Below are 15,000 nucleotides of genomic sequence, written 5' to 3' on the forward strand. Positions count from 1 at the left end.
GCCCGTGGATCACTCCCAACTTACTAGTCACCTGTACTGGGTAGCTGCATCTTTTTAGGGGCTAACTATATACTTAATTTTGATTTCCTGAAAAACCAGACGTTCGCCCATTAATTACACACTCTTACATAAAGAGGATATATATATATATATATATATATATATATATATATATATATATATATATATATATATATATATATATATATATATATATAACACTATACGTTCATCCTTCGGAAAAGAAAGGTTCTTTCTCTCTCTCTCTCTCTCTCTCTCTCTCTCTCTCTCTCTCTCTCTCTCTCTCTCTCTCTCTCTCTCTCTCTCTCTCAGACATTCCTAATACCTTGAATGAGCACACTGGTAAATAATGGCGTCTCTCTCCAAACAATATATGAGACCCTCTATTTCCTTTTCCCTTCCTGGGCCAACGAATTCAAGTTTATCTTGCCTTTATTGCCTGCCCATAAAAAGAGATACGTGTTTTTCAGTATATTCGTGCGTGCAGACAATTTTACTACTCTCAAATTCAGTTATTTTTGCCAAACGTGAGATATACATCTCAAACACATTGCTATTTACTTTGGTAATTTAGGTTGCATTAAGTCCGTAAGTTCAAGTCACATCTATTAATCGCTTCTAAGATCTTACACAACTTACTGGTGAGGAATTTCAATTGATTGTTAATGCTTACATGAGGCCACCCTAATTTAAACCTAACATTAACCTTGCTCAATAAACTATGGTTGGTGTATAATCATGTTATTCTTTCTGGAAAGATTTGGTACACCCAGCAACAAAACTGGCATCACCTCGTTAGACTCGACTTGGAGAGATCATGCCCTTCTTGTCCTGACCGACGTTTAAACAACCAAGACATCGTTAGGATGGTTTCAATGTGATTAAGGGGAAAATTACCAATTTCACTCAAAGAAGTGAGATGATGATTGAAATACATAACAAACGAGAGTGGGAACTTTTTTATTCTGTAAGAAATATAAGAGGATATTATTTCGAAACCAATTCACCAAAATATTTCATCACTTTTTATTCATTTTCCTCATCATATTCTTATGTAAAATCTAAAACTTTGTTGAAACTGATTATTCAAATAATATCCATCACACGGAAATATTGCCCTTCGTTTGCATTTTCCTAAGCAGTCTCTCTCTCTCTCTCTCTCTCTCTCTCTCTCTCTCTCTCTCTCTCTCTCTCTCTCTGAGCGTAATCTTTTTAGGTACAAATAATCTATCGTTTCACATAACACCTCTATGGTCTCCAATTATTGATAATTGGCGTTTGTTAAAAATTTCAAAGTAATGAGGTTTAAAGGTCTATGTGTTGATTTCATAGTTTTCCTTTGATTTTACTCATAAGTCGCGTAGCTTCGGTGCGGTTGGGTTCAGCTTTTGTGTCTAGGGCTACTTGGCTCTGGCCATCGCAACCATTCAATCAAAGGAAATAGTTTTATCTGCTATATCAGTTATATTAGTTTAAGGTTGATGATTTAAAATGTATCATCAATCAACATAGAGTATGTTGTTTTTCAGAAATGATTGGCCAAATTGAAAGATGTGATATGAAATTCAATGAATGTGTTCACTGGTGCATTATTCTAATGATGGTGTTGTATATGGGATGTAGTTTATGATTGCTCAATTGTCATAGGCCGAAGTCTAGCTTCACCATCCCTAAGGCAAAAGGAAATATTTCCTTAGCAATGAGTATTCGTATTTATATAATTTCATTTATCGTTTCATGACCTGATGTCCAACAGTTTATTATAGGGGTCCCCCCGGCAAGTTCTTCTTAATTTCATTATTCTAGATATTTGTTCAATGAGTCTTGTACATATTCACCTCGTTATTTGGAGTTAAGAAACAAATGTAAAAATCTGGAAAATAAAATTAACTAAATATTGTCACCTAAGTATCTTATTTTTCCTCTAAAATATTTAATCCACCAAAAGGATCTCATAAGAACTGAAACACATTTAAACCTTGACCATGTGGAGATGGGGGAAGAAGGATATAGCCAGGTCGGGGTTAAAAAATATAGTGGAAAGGTGGTAATTGGGTGATCTTAATGTATGGCTTATGAGGTTTTCTTATCAACATTTATGAACTGATAATGATGATGATAGTTATACCCTTATAGATAAAAATAAATATAGATGATTCCAGCTCGTCATGAAAACAGGTATATATCGTTCTGACATGACTTTTTTTTTTTAAACCTGAACAAAAGTTTTGAGGGGACGAGGTGGGGTCCTGGCTCATGAGGTGACGTGGAACACAGCTGAACAATGTATAATCTAGAAACAAGTATGTAGGTAGTTTATTTAAGCGGCAATTACAAAATGATATGCAAGCCACGGGCTCTTGTACTAATGGCAGCCCGTAAGTGGGATAATATGTGAAAGGGAGGATTAGAGCAGGAATTTAACCTTAAAAAAAAAATAATAATGATAATAATAACAGGATAGACCAGTTGCTCTCGAAAAGATCACGATCTGAGCGTGTCTAGGAGTAGAAATGGTGCTGTAGGGTGGCTACAAAAGCCACTGGCCTTGACAGCCACACGTTTTCCGCCATTGTTTAGGATTATACATAGGGGAGAATGATTATCTATAACAGGTAAGTGTTATTTCCAGTGATTTTGTTCATCTATAATATTGTTTGTTTGGAATACTTGTTGTAATATATGACCTTGTGCTCTAAAATCCATGTATAATATTCATAATATGACAATCTTCGTGGAGATGGCAGCAGCAAGGAAAGATAACTGTTGAGAGTATAACTCAAAAGGGGCGGATTGTTGGTGAGTCAAAGCGCTGTGTTCCGACTTGAGATATTACTATCAGCATTTGAGTGTCAACTCGCACAGTCCAAAGATGGATATCAAGATGGCAGGGAGAGAGAACATTGGCAAATTTACAAAGGATAGGAAAACCACTAATAACATCACCGCAGCAGGACCAAGAATACCTTGCAGCATCCACAGCTAACCACATGAAAATATCAGTAGCTATCACATGTGAACCTTATTTCCCATGTACTGCACAGACAACCAAATGTCATCTGAGGGAGCACTCAATCAACTGTCATGTCCATCTCACAAAGAACAGCTAAAGGAATGGCACCATACCTGCCTGGGCTTTGCTCTGCAACATTTAGGTATAGATATTGATTTTTCGAAAAATTTTATCTTTAGCGATGAAGTTTCATTCAGGTCAGTGGAGGCTAGAGCAAGGCATGTCTTGCGACGCATCAGCGCAAGATACGAAGCAAATAATATTCAAGAGAGAGGCAGGAATGGGATGGTTTGGGAAAGTTACTGGGGATGGATATCGATTTATGGTCAAGGGGAGTTGGTAAAGATTAACGGCACCATGAACGCCAGGGAATATATATCTCTTTTTGATGATGTGATGCTACCGACAGTAAGAGCCATGACAATTCTTAACGGCGAACACATTACTGAATATTTGTCCACGTCAATAGCCGTATACACATAGCCTACTTTGTGACTGAATGGTTCAGGAGGCACCCTGAAATTCTGGTAATAGAATAGCCTATCAAAATCTGTGATATTAAACTAATGTGACCAGAGTCCCGCTTATAAGCGGGACAATCCAGTTTTTTCAACGTCTGTCCTGTATTTTTTTGAAGAAAGGAAAATGTCCAATTTTTTTCTTTAACTTTTGATAATTTAACCCGCTATGTTTCGTTTGTCCAACGTCGTGTTATACTAAAACAAAACTGTCCCGATGTTAATGGAATAGTACTGATTTTCTGATCAATTTTCCCAATTCCCTATCTGGTAAATTCTATCGCCTTCTCCGACTACTACAATACCCAGTGAAGTGAATTTAAAGAATATTATAGACTGTGAAGTAAAGAAGTGCAGCCCTTTGCTGCTGCTGATGTCTACAGAATAAGGGGACAATGGTAATATATATATACTGTATGTATATATATATATATATATATATATATATATATATATATATATATATATATATATATATATATATATATATATATATATATATATATATATAATGGTCACATTATAATTAAAGCTATAGAGATTCTTTGGGGAAAGATGAAGCAGGAAATAAGATGGTACCAGACTATTATCGTTTCCAGAGGCCATGTAATAGTGTTTTTTTTTAAATAACTCCTAAAATAACTGATGGATTTTCATGATATCAAAGCAGGGAGCGCTTCATACAATGGCCTAATTTTGGGAAATACTGTGCATTGCCAATTACGTTTCATTAACTTTTTTACCTAAGAAAATGAGGCTAAAGCCAGTCTTAGCCACCCACACATTCGCAAAAGTGATGACGTCCCTCAGTGACGTTGTTATAAAATTTCTTCCCCTGTGTACCAACCGTGTGTCACACAATTGTACATAATTCCTATTGTATATATTATGCTTGTATCTGCGCTCTTCCCTCGCACTGAAAAGAACCTGAATGATCATGTCTCCGGTTTTCCTCTGAACTTTGTCTGTCTCTCGAACATGCCATGTCCTGTTGCCTTGCCGTTTTGTATATAAAGGAGAGTGTTCTATAATAATATAGCTCAGTCGTTTCCAATCTGCCTTTGATTTCACAACTCCTCTCTCGGCCCGTCACATTGGTGACCCCGGAAGTCGACTCGCTCCCACCGCCTTCCACCCCCACCCCCTCGCCCCTTCATCGTTGGTACTATGGCGGACTCTACGGCAGTTGGTGCTGCGGCTGCTCCATTCAAACTTTCATCGTTTGCCAGCGGAGAGGCATTTGCTTGGTTTCAGCGCGCAGAAGTCCAGTTTCGTATCAGGGGCGTGACTCGCTCAACCACCAAAGCGGATTATGTTCTCGCGGCGATACCCGAGGACACCTTCCCAGAAATATCCGACTGGCTTTGTGAACAAGGAGACACCCCAATAGCGTATGACGACCTCAAATCATACCTTCAGCAGCAGTACTCGCCGTCGCCAGCCGCCCGTATAGCAAAGCTTTTTCAGCTCTCGCAACAACCGTTGGGGGACCAAAGGGCTTCGCTTGCCCTCAGGGAAATGACCAGTATCGCTCGCCTTCAACCTGCCGCAGACGGCTCTCCTCGTGAGGTGAACCTACTCCGTGCCCTCTGGATACGCCGTTTACCTGAACCTGTGCGCGCTGCCATACCCGATGTCGATAGTTTACCCATAAAGGACTTGATGACCAAAGCCGACGCCCTTATGGACAGCCACTTCAAGACCTCCATCAACGCCTCCACCCCTGACGACGAGGATGCCTATTCAACGTCAACCGAACCTGACATGAATACCGTAGGACATACACGCCTACCCCGTGACGTGCCGAAGCGGCGACAAAGCCGCCCACCACCCACCAATCGCTCGCGCCCCAATGAACGACTTCTACAGCCACTTACTACCTCCGTTCCGCCGCAGTTTTGCTACTACCACTTCAGATTCGGGGCAACTGCGAAGAAATGTGCCAAAGATTGTCAGTGGCCAAAAAACGTGTAAGTAGGCCATCGCTTGTGGCGGTGGCCTCCCATGTTTCTAATCTTTTCTTTTTACAGGATGCAGGAACGGGCGTGTGATTTTTGGTAGACACGGGTGCTTGTTGTTCTCTTTTGCCAAGGAAACTCTTCAAGGCACAACGTAGTCTGTCTACATCTGCCGACGTCCGCTTGGTAGCTGCCAACGGATCTGCGATACCCACCTACGGTTACGAGAGCCTCACATTATCGTTCGGAAACGGTAAATTCAATTGGAAGTTTCTCGTTGCTGACGTCACAATGCCAATCCTCGGTGCGGATTTCCTCTCTCATTTCCACCTTCTGGTCGATGTCGCCCACCGACGATTGGTCAACGCAGACTCGTACTTGTCGACACCTCTTCAACCCGCCCCCTCTAACCTCGCTCTCCACATCAGCGCACCCACGGATGCCTACGCCCACCTCCTCACGTCGTACCCGGAAGTTTTCCATCCAGAACTTCGCAAAACGCCCACGGTTCCTGCCAAGCACGGTATTTATCACCATATCAAGACGACGGGACCCCCAGTCTTCGCAAAATCCAGACGTCTGGCACCGGAACGATTGGCAGCCGCCAAACAGACGTTCGCCGAAATGGAGAAAATGGGCCTTTGCCAAAAGGCCTCCAGCCCATGGTCGTCACCCTTACACATCGTTCTGAAGAAAGACGGCTCCCTCCGTCCGTGCGGGGATTACAGGCGCCTGAACATGCAAACAGAACCGGATCACTACCCCCTCCCAAACATTGCCGATGTAACCTCCTACCTGCACAAAGCAAAGGTTTTCTCTACGCTCGACCTCCTGAAGAGGTATTATCAGGTGCCTATGAACCCAGAAGACATCCCCAAGACCGCCATCACCACTCCGTTTGGCACATACACCTTCAATTAGTCCTGTTTTGGCCTTCGTAATGCTGGGGCAACGTTTCAACGTCTCATGGATGGCATCTTAGGGGACCTCCCTTTCTGTGTATGTTATGTGGACGACATACTTGTGTTCTCCTCCTCGAAAGAGGAACACCTCCGTCACCTGCGCATCGTGCTCGACCGCCTGCAACAAAACGGCCTTGTAGTCCGGTACGACACGTGTACCTTTGGCGCCAACGAAGTGTCGTTCCTAGGGCACCGTATCACTCCTGAAGGAGTCCATCCCCTCCCTGAGAAGGTAGCAGCCGTTCAGAATTTCCCAACGCCCTCGACCGTCAAAGCTCTGCAGGAATTCTTGGGCATGATCAACTATTATCACCGTTTTCTGCCAGCCATTGCCGCCACTCTTGCTCCCCTCTACGCCTCCCTCAAGGGCAAGCCAAAGGACCTGAAGTGGGGTCCCCTTCAAGAAGCAGCCTTCTGCAATGCAAAGAAGGCCCTATCAACTGCTGCGGCTCTCACTTTTCCTATCCCACACGCCCCTCTCCTTCTCTCCACTGATGCCAGAGACGTCGCTATTGGTGCAGTACTCGGGCAGGTGGTCAAAGGCTCGCCCCGCCCATTGGCCTTCTTCAGCAGAAAACTGTCCAAGGCAGAATCGGGTTATTCTACCTTCGATCGAGAATTGCTGGCGGTGCACTTGGCTGTCCGTCACTTTCGCCATTTCTTAGAAGGTACGCCCTTCGTCATTCGCACAGATCACATGCCTCTGGTGCACGCCTTCACTCGACAGTCTGACGCCTGGTCCGCCCGTCAACGCCGACATCTCTCCACCGTGGCTGAATACAATTGCACCCTCCAATACGTCCCTGGGAAAATGAATCCCGTTGCCGATGCCCTGTCAAGAAACACGTTGGCTGCCGTTCAACTGGGATTGGATTACAACACCCTGGCTGAAGCCCAACGACAGGATCCAGAGTATCAAGCTTGTAGGACATCCTGCACGTCCCTCCGTTGGGAGGATTTTCCCCTCGAAAACTCCAACACCACCCTCCTCTGTGATGTCAGTACTGGTAGACCGCGACCTTGGATTCCTGCTCCCATGCGCCGACAGGTGTTTGATTTCATCCACGGCCTTTCACATCCCTCGTGCCGTTCTACTGCACAGCTGCTGAAGGCAAAGTTCATTTGGCACGGCATTTCTAAGGATGCTAAGGATTGGGTCCGTGCCTGTACTTCTTGCCAAACTTCCAAAGTACATCGACACACGGATTCAGGAGTGGGCACCTTTCCTCAACCTCAGCGTCGTTTCGCACACATTCACGTCGACGTTGTAGGCCCCCTACCCACATCACAAGGACATCGTTACTTGTTTACCGTCATCGACCGCTCCACTCGTTGGCCTGAAGTCATTCCCATGGAAACTGCAACGTCCGCCTCATATACATCTGCCTTACTCTCTGGATGGATTTAAAGATTCGGTATCCCTGAGCATATTACTTCTGACAGGGGAACCACTTTCACCTCTCAATTATGGACGTCATTAGCGAATCTCCTGGGCATCACCCTACATCAGACAACGGCCTACAACCCCGCTGCCAATGGAATGGTTGAACGTTTTCATCGCACCCTCAAAGCAGCTTTGATGTCCCACTGCAAGGATTGCAACTGGTTTACTCAGCTTCCCTGGGTCCTCCTTGGACTAAGGACCACTCCTAAAGACGCCCTCGACGTCTCGGCAGCCGAAATGGTGTATGGCGACCCGTTGGTCGTCCCTGCCGAGTTTTTTCCTTGTACAACCTCCTCCGACGATCTCCAGCGCATACGTCACGTTGTGGGAAAATTTACTCCGTGCCGCCAGACTTACAAGCCCCCAGCGAAGCATCACATACCAACGGACTTGCACTCTGCAACGCACGTCTTCCTGCGCAACGACACCAGCAAGCCACCGTTAACGCCCCCTTACACGGGACCTTTCCTTGTGATCCGACGCAGTCCGAAAGCATTCCTCCTAAACATTCTGGGCAAAGAAGACTGGGTCTCCATTGATCGTCTAAAACCTGCTTATCTTCTGCCAGATGACCCGCCTACAGTTCGCCCCTCTAGATCAGGGCGCCCTATTTAACATGTACAGTATATCATTTTTAGGGGGGGAGCCATGTACCAACCGTGTGTCACACAATTGTACATAATTCCTATTGTATATATTATGCTTGTATCTGCGCTCTTCCCTCGCACTAAAAAGAACCTGAATGATCATGTCTCCGGTTTTCCTCTGAACTTTGTCTGTCTCTCGAACATGCCATGTCCTGTTGCCTTGCCGTTTTGTATATAAAGGAGAGTGTTCTATAATAATATAGCTCAGTCGTTTCCAATCTGCCTTTGATTTCACAACTCCTCTCTCGGCCCGTCACACCTGTATCTCCCATCCCCCGAATTGTTAAACGCCTGTTTAACTCATAGATAATTGTCATATGACCTACCCCAAGCAATACGAAACTCTTTGTCAGTAAAAGTTCAGCATACCTGGTAATGTGATTCGCGACTTTAGACTTTACCTAAACACAAGACCAACGTTTTATATCTTACCCACTCACTTTCATTGAAGATCAAGAATGAGACTTATGACAGGAGACGAAAGAAGCCATGCAAACCCTACACTTCGCACTTCAAGCGAGTGTTGGTAAAGCAATAGAAATATAGTTTTCTTTAGGTTAAGCCGTAGGACTCATTCTTCCATACAACACAGGTTACTCGATACATCAATTGCCAGGAAGAAAATGGCAGAGAGCATTGTTTGATATAATTTATTATATCAATTTCACCAGAGAGAGTAGCTTGAATTCCTTAGAAGGTAGACTTCTAAAAGATGTTTCATATAAGGGCATTGACATCGGCCATTTGTGTGTGTGTGTGTTCATACATACATAAGATTTATTATATTTCAACCTACAGTTTTATATATTTATTCACGTTGTAAATACCAGTACCTATTTTTGTTACTTAAAAGGTATGTGACAAATATCATTGCGACTTTGTCACTGGAATTATACCAGACTTCCATTAATGAACCAATCAACCTTACTTTGAGAAATGCATTGACATTGTCTACATGCCAAGCTGATATACTCGTATCAAAGTATTCATTAGCTTTGCTTTTCCAAAATAATGTTATCACCAATTGCTGGAAACCATAGATTTATGAGGGATGAAAAAAAAAAAAATGGACACATACATTTTACTCATCATCACTCTCAAGGAAAACAATTGTTTTCTATTTCTACTAATGTTTTTATTTTATTTTTTTATTTTATTCTTTTATTTTATTTTATTTTTTAGTTGCAAATCTAAAATTTGTAGGAGTCCGAGTAGAATATCTCTCAGTGCGATTCCACAACCCTGTTTTAAACCTCTTCTATTATGTTTGATAATTTGTGTTAACCATCTAATCATTATCTACCACCATAAAACATTTTATTGCTATTCTGGCTCATTTTATATGTGCAGTACACAGTCTTTCCTAACAGGGATTTACTCGGTAGCCTAATAACAATGGGAATGAATTAAAGAAGGCAAGAAGGAAGGGGGGTGGGTGAGTACTAGGATAGCTATAGGTGTAAACACCGAAGGAGGGTTGGGGGAACCTCTGCGTCACAGTTACGTGATTAAGTAACACTTCTTCCAAACGCTCTGAAGGAAGGGAAGAAGTTCCTCTTTTTTCTAAGAGTAAACGTGTTTATTAAGCACATCTGTCAATTCATTGTACCACCAAAAATTAGGCCAATGTTTGAAACATTCATTGCTGTAATTTCATGGAAATTCATAAGCCGGTTTGTTAGGTATTTGGGAAAAACACTATTACACGGCCTCTGGAAACGATAGTAGACATGCAATGCTATTGACTCATTGGTGAGAGAGGTATAGGATTCTTTGCGACGCAGACCAAACATTTGCGAATGGCTCGTAGCCTCCGTGGCAACACGTCTAAACGAGGTGATAGATGCATTAAGTGGGTGGGTAAGATCTTGTTACACTTGTTATGACTATTCTTACCCTTGTAAATTTATATGCAATATAATGATTTTTTTCCAAAGTTATTTGTTTATTATTTTACATACACTATAACATGATACAGTACATAACCAATTATATTGTTACGAATGATATTTTTTAACCCTATAAATATGTATTTTAACATGAAGTACATCAAATTAATGTTATTGATTTACCATTTTTTAAGTACAGTATAGCATAGAATGTAACCAATTAATTTGTCAGCTATGCTAATAATAATAATAATAATAATAATAATAATAGTAATAATAATAATAATAATAATAATAATAATAATAATAATAATAATAATGCTGGTAACAACGAAGTTATGACATAAAGGCAAATCCTACACTAGATTAGGATATCGCATAAAGTCTTCTGAGCATAGCAATATTAAATAATAACATTGCTAGTTTATAGCTATAATGTCTAGTGAAAACACCAGCTACAAAACTTGGCGTATAACTAGTTAGGGGTACCATATATGCATGTAGAGTACAGGCTAAAGATGTGGCTTAGGCTGATTTTAGATATCCACACTAATTGTCTGAAGCATCTATCCCGAACAGACTTTGAGAAAAGCGTAGGATCGAAGTTACAGACTTACTTCTTCCGTTTATATAAAAGTTTCTACGGCAAATTTATAAGATTATTGAAGAACTAAAAGTTTTCCTTATTTGTGTCTAAATTGTTCAAAGTTAATAAAGTTTTGTTAATTGGGGATATAATGTTCACTAATTTGAGTTGAAATTGTTGTAATATTATGAATCAAATATAAACAACACTTAAATTTATTCTTTACAAACTGAACCATAAACAAAATGTGAATAGCAAATGGACAGACAGCAATCCCTAAGAACCACAAGTCATGATAATGGTATCAACAAAGTTATGATAGATATTGCTCGATGTTTCTTGACCATAGGCAACTGCTCCTCTAAGGTGTGGGTGGTTGGTTCCTAGCCTTATAGATACGAATAATTAGAACGAAAATATATCTGTTTATATTATTCCTGGAAAAAAAAATAGTACACATTATACATCAACATTTACGTTTTTTTTTTTTTTCTTTTCTTGTATTTCAACACTTCTGGGGTGAAAAATTTATGCTGATTTGAGAAAAGGGTATACACCGGAAAAAGATTAAGAAACACTGATCGCTTTGAGAGTTCGTGAAATGAAATAAGACATTGGCTCCTTACTGTTGTTACAATTAAAGAGAAGGGAATATGTCGGGGTGGGAGTGATGGACTTGACCTTGGTCAGGCAGAGAAGGAGGACGTGTTTACAAGTGCTCCTGTGTTCCTCTACTTTTGAGATTATCCGAGGGGATTTTCTCGTTTTTCTACTGTTCCAGCAGTGTATAAAAGTGATGTGATAAGAGTGGTGTGTTTTTGGTGTTGTATGTGCTAAGACAGTGTTGTAATTGAGGTAGATTTATACTCGATTACACACCTAGAAACTAGATTATTGGCTGGTGAACTAGTATCCCCTGAGGCGATTTGCCTTGGTGGTTAGGGGCTCGTAATTTCTCACTCCTGTTCTCCCTCCGTTTTCCGGATAAACACAATAGTGGCAGTTAACAAAAACATAAAAACAGGTTAGTTAAGATGGCTTATAATACACAACATGCTCTCAGGAGAAGAGTCCATTGGCCTGCATTTTACAGCACCTTATGTGACCATGGAAAGTGTTAGTAATGTGTTGTTTAATGATATGAAATTAGGTATTAGTGACATAAAAGGTGTTCAGAATATGAATAGAAATAAGATAGTGGTAAAGTTAATCTCAACTAATGTATTTGCCAATGTTTTAAAGAATTTTGAGGATAAAGTTATAAAGTGAAACAGACTCGGTGAAAGTTATAAATTTAAGTTCACAAGTTTCGTATATATATATATATATATATATATATATATATATATATATATATATATATATATATATATATATATATATAAGGAACACACCGTTCGAGATGGATGATAAAGTGATAATAGATGTATTGAATAGGTATGGAAAGGTAGAGCACTTAAGGCATAACAAATTTGCAGTTGGGCCCTTTGAAGGGTTATTCAATGGTGTTCGCACGGCAAAGATGAGAGTTAAAGAAAACATCCCTTCATCAATCTATATTGGTGGCTATAATTCAATCTTCCTATACAGTCGACAGAGTAGAAGATGTTACAAATGTGGGAAAGAAGGTCATCTAGTGAAGGACTGCAATTTGAATATTAGTGAGAGGAATTACATTTTTAATGATGGAGATTTCCATGAAATACCCAAGAATGAAAAGAATAGTTCATCTCTTTTGAACAATAATGGAAGGGGAGATAAGCATGGAGGTGGAGCCAGACTGGCAAATGAAAAAGACAGAGAGTGACCAGAATTAAGAAACTTTAATTCGGACTTAGGCCATGAAAGCATCAGAATGACCACAGTTACGAGGATTGGCGATGGACGAATGGACAAAGTGGAAATGAACAACAAAAGACAAGATAAGGAAGCAGCTGACAAAGGACTCGTTATTTCGACAGTTGAAGCAGAAATCCACGCTGATGAGGCAGATATTTGAAAAGAAATGGACAATAAATAAATTATGTTTAGTACCAAATAAAGAAGAGTCAATCGACGAAGTGATAAGTGAAATTCGGGAATGTGAAGAAAATTAAGAGAATAATGTAGACTGTGGCAGAGAACCTACAATAGACAGTGTTTTCAAACTTGGTAACACAAGTGAGGCCGAAATGCGGCAAGCTACAATTATTGACGAACCAAGCAAAGGCATCCGCCTGAGGCTAACAAATGATAATGGTGTGCTTTCTGAGTCGAACATGGGCGAAGAGACATCATTGCTCCATGAACCTAGAAGTAGTTTTGAAGACGAGATGAATCGATTGCCAGTGAACAAACGTTTCAAATCGGATGAATGATGAAGTTTTTCTTTCTTATATTTATATTTAGCAACTGTTATTGTTAATGGATTACTTATGTTTCATAAGCAAATTAGATAGATTGATCTTATATATCTGCGATATATTATTGAATCCAACTGTCTTGTTGAAGGGAGGCACTGCTATCCTCTCCAATAAAAAGTTAATTGTGAAGGTTCTGAATCAGGAGATGCATATAAAGGGCCAAATAGTCAGTGTAAAATATACATATCAAGGAACAGATTTTCTCTTAATAAATGTGAATGCCCCTTTTGGGACAAATAAGGAAAAGGAAAGAGAGGAACTATTTTTAAATTTTATGGTATATTACATGGGAAACAATTTACTAAACTTGATCATATGTGAGGATTGGGACAGCGTAACAAGGAAAAAAGATTGCTCTAATCCTTATAGCCATATGATTTCAACAGCCCTTCAAAGATTAAAAAAAAAATATTTGTAACTTAAAGATGGGTGGCTCTTGACAAACCATTTGGTAGAATATACGTATGTTAGGCATAAGCACGGCTCTAGGATTGACCGCATATACGTTAGAGAACTGAAGAATAATGTAAGTGAATCTGAAAATATTTCATTAAGCTGGTCTGATCATAATTATGTTAGGTTTAAGATTAACATGGATAATGATATTAGCTTTGGCAAGGGATACTGGAAATTAAATACAATTATTCTGAAAAATACAGTAGCTATAGACAACTTTTTTCGATTTTAGAGCCATTTGAAAGGAAAGATGAGTGATGTACAGTTTCAATCTATTTTATAATGGTGGATTTATGCAAAAGATCAGCTTAGACTATTTTGCTAAAGTTTCAAAGACTATAAATCGGGAGAGATTTGGGTTACTGGATTTGCTGAAAGCAGAATTAAGGAGGAATTATTAGATCCATTCTGATAACTGTAATAACTTTTACAAAATAGGTGAACTTAAAGACAGAGTAAATCTAATTGAAAATGAGATATGTGAAGGGGACAATGTAAGAGCTAGAATTGATGAAAGAATGAATGAGGAAAAATATCTACATTTTTACTTGGGAGAGAAAAGAATGTAAAAACAAGTATCGTTAAATTTTGTAAAAGAGGGTGCATATGTAACAGACACAAAGTCTATACAATGATGTTTATTACAGTTTTATGGAAATATCTGTAAAGAAGAATCTGTAGATTTTGAATTGAAATATAAATTACTTGAAAATATGAACAGTGGCATATTTGATGAAATGAATTTAACCCTAAAGGCAGAATTAACAAGGAAAGAAGTTTGGGATGCTGCATCTGGAATGAAAAATGGGAAATATCCCGATGTTGATGGATTAGCCGTAGTATTCAAAAAAATTTATGTTGAGCAGTGTGAAAAACGAATTTATGAAACTATTGAAATATTCATTTACTAATTTTAAAATGTGGAAAGACTCAAATAAAGGTGTTATTAAACTTATACCAAAAAATAAAGATAAGTGTAATATTCATAACTTGAGGCTCATAACTATGCTAAATGTAGATCATAAGATTATAGACAAGCTCTTAACAAACAGGTTAAAATGGGTGCGATCTCTATTCGTATCAGAGGAAAAGTTTTGTGCTGTC

The sequence above is a fragment of the Palaemon carinicauda genome, chromosome 17 (genome assembly GCF_036898095.1).
Source record: "Palaemon carinicauda isolate YSFRI2023 chromosome 17, ASM3689809v2, whole genome shotgun sequence".
Taxonomy (NCBI): Eukaryota; Metazoa; Arthropoda; class Malacostraca; order Decapoda; family Palaemonidae; genus Palaemon; species Palaemon carinicauda.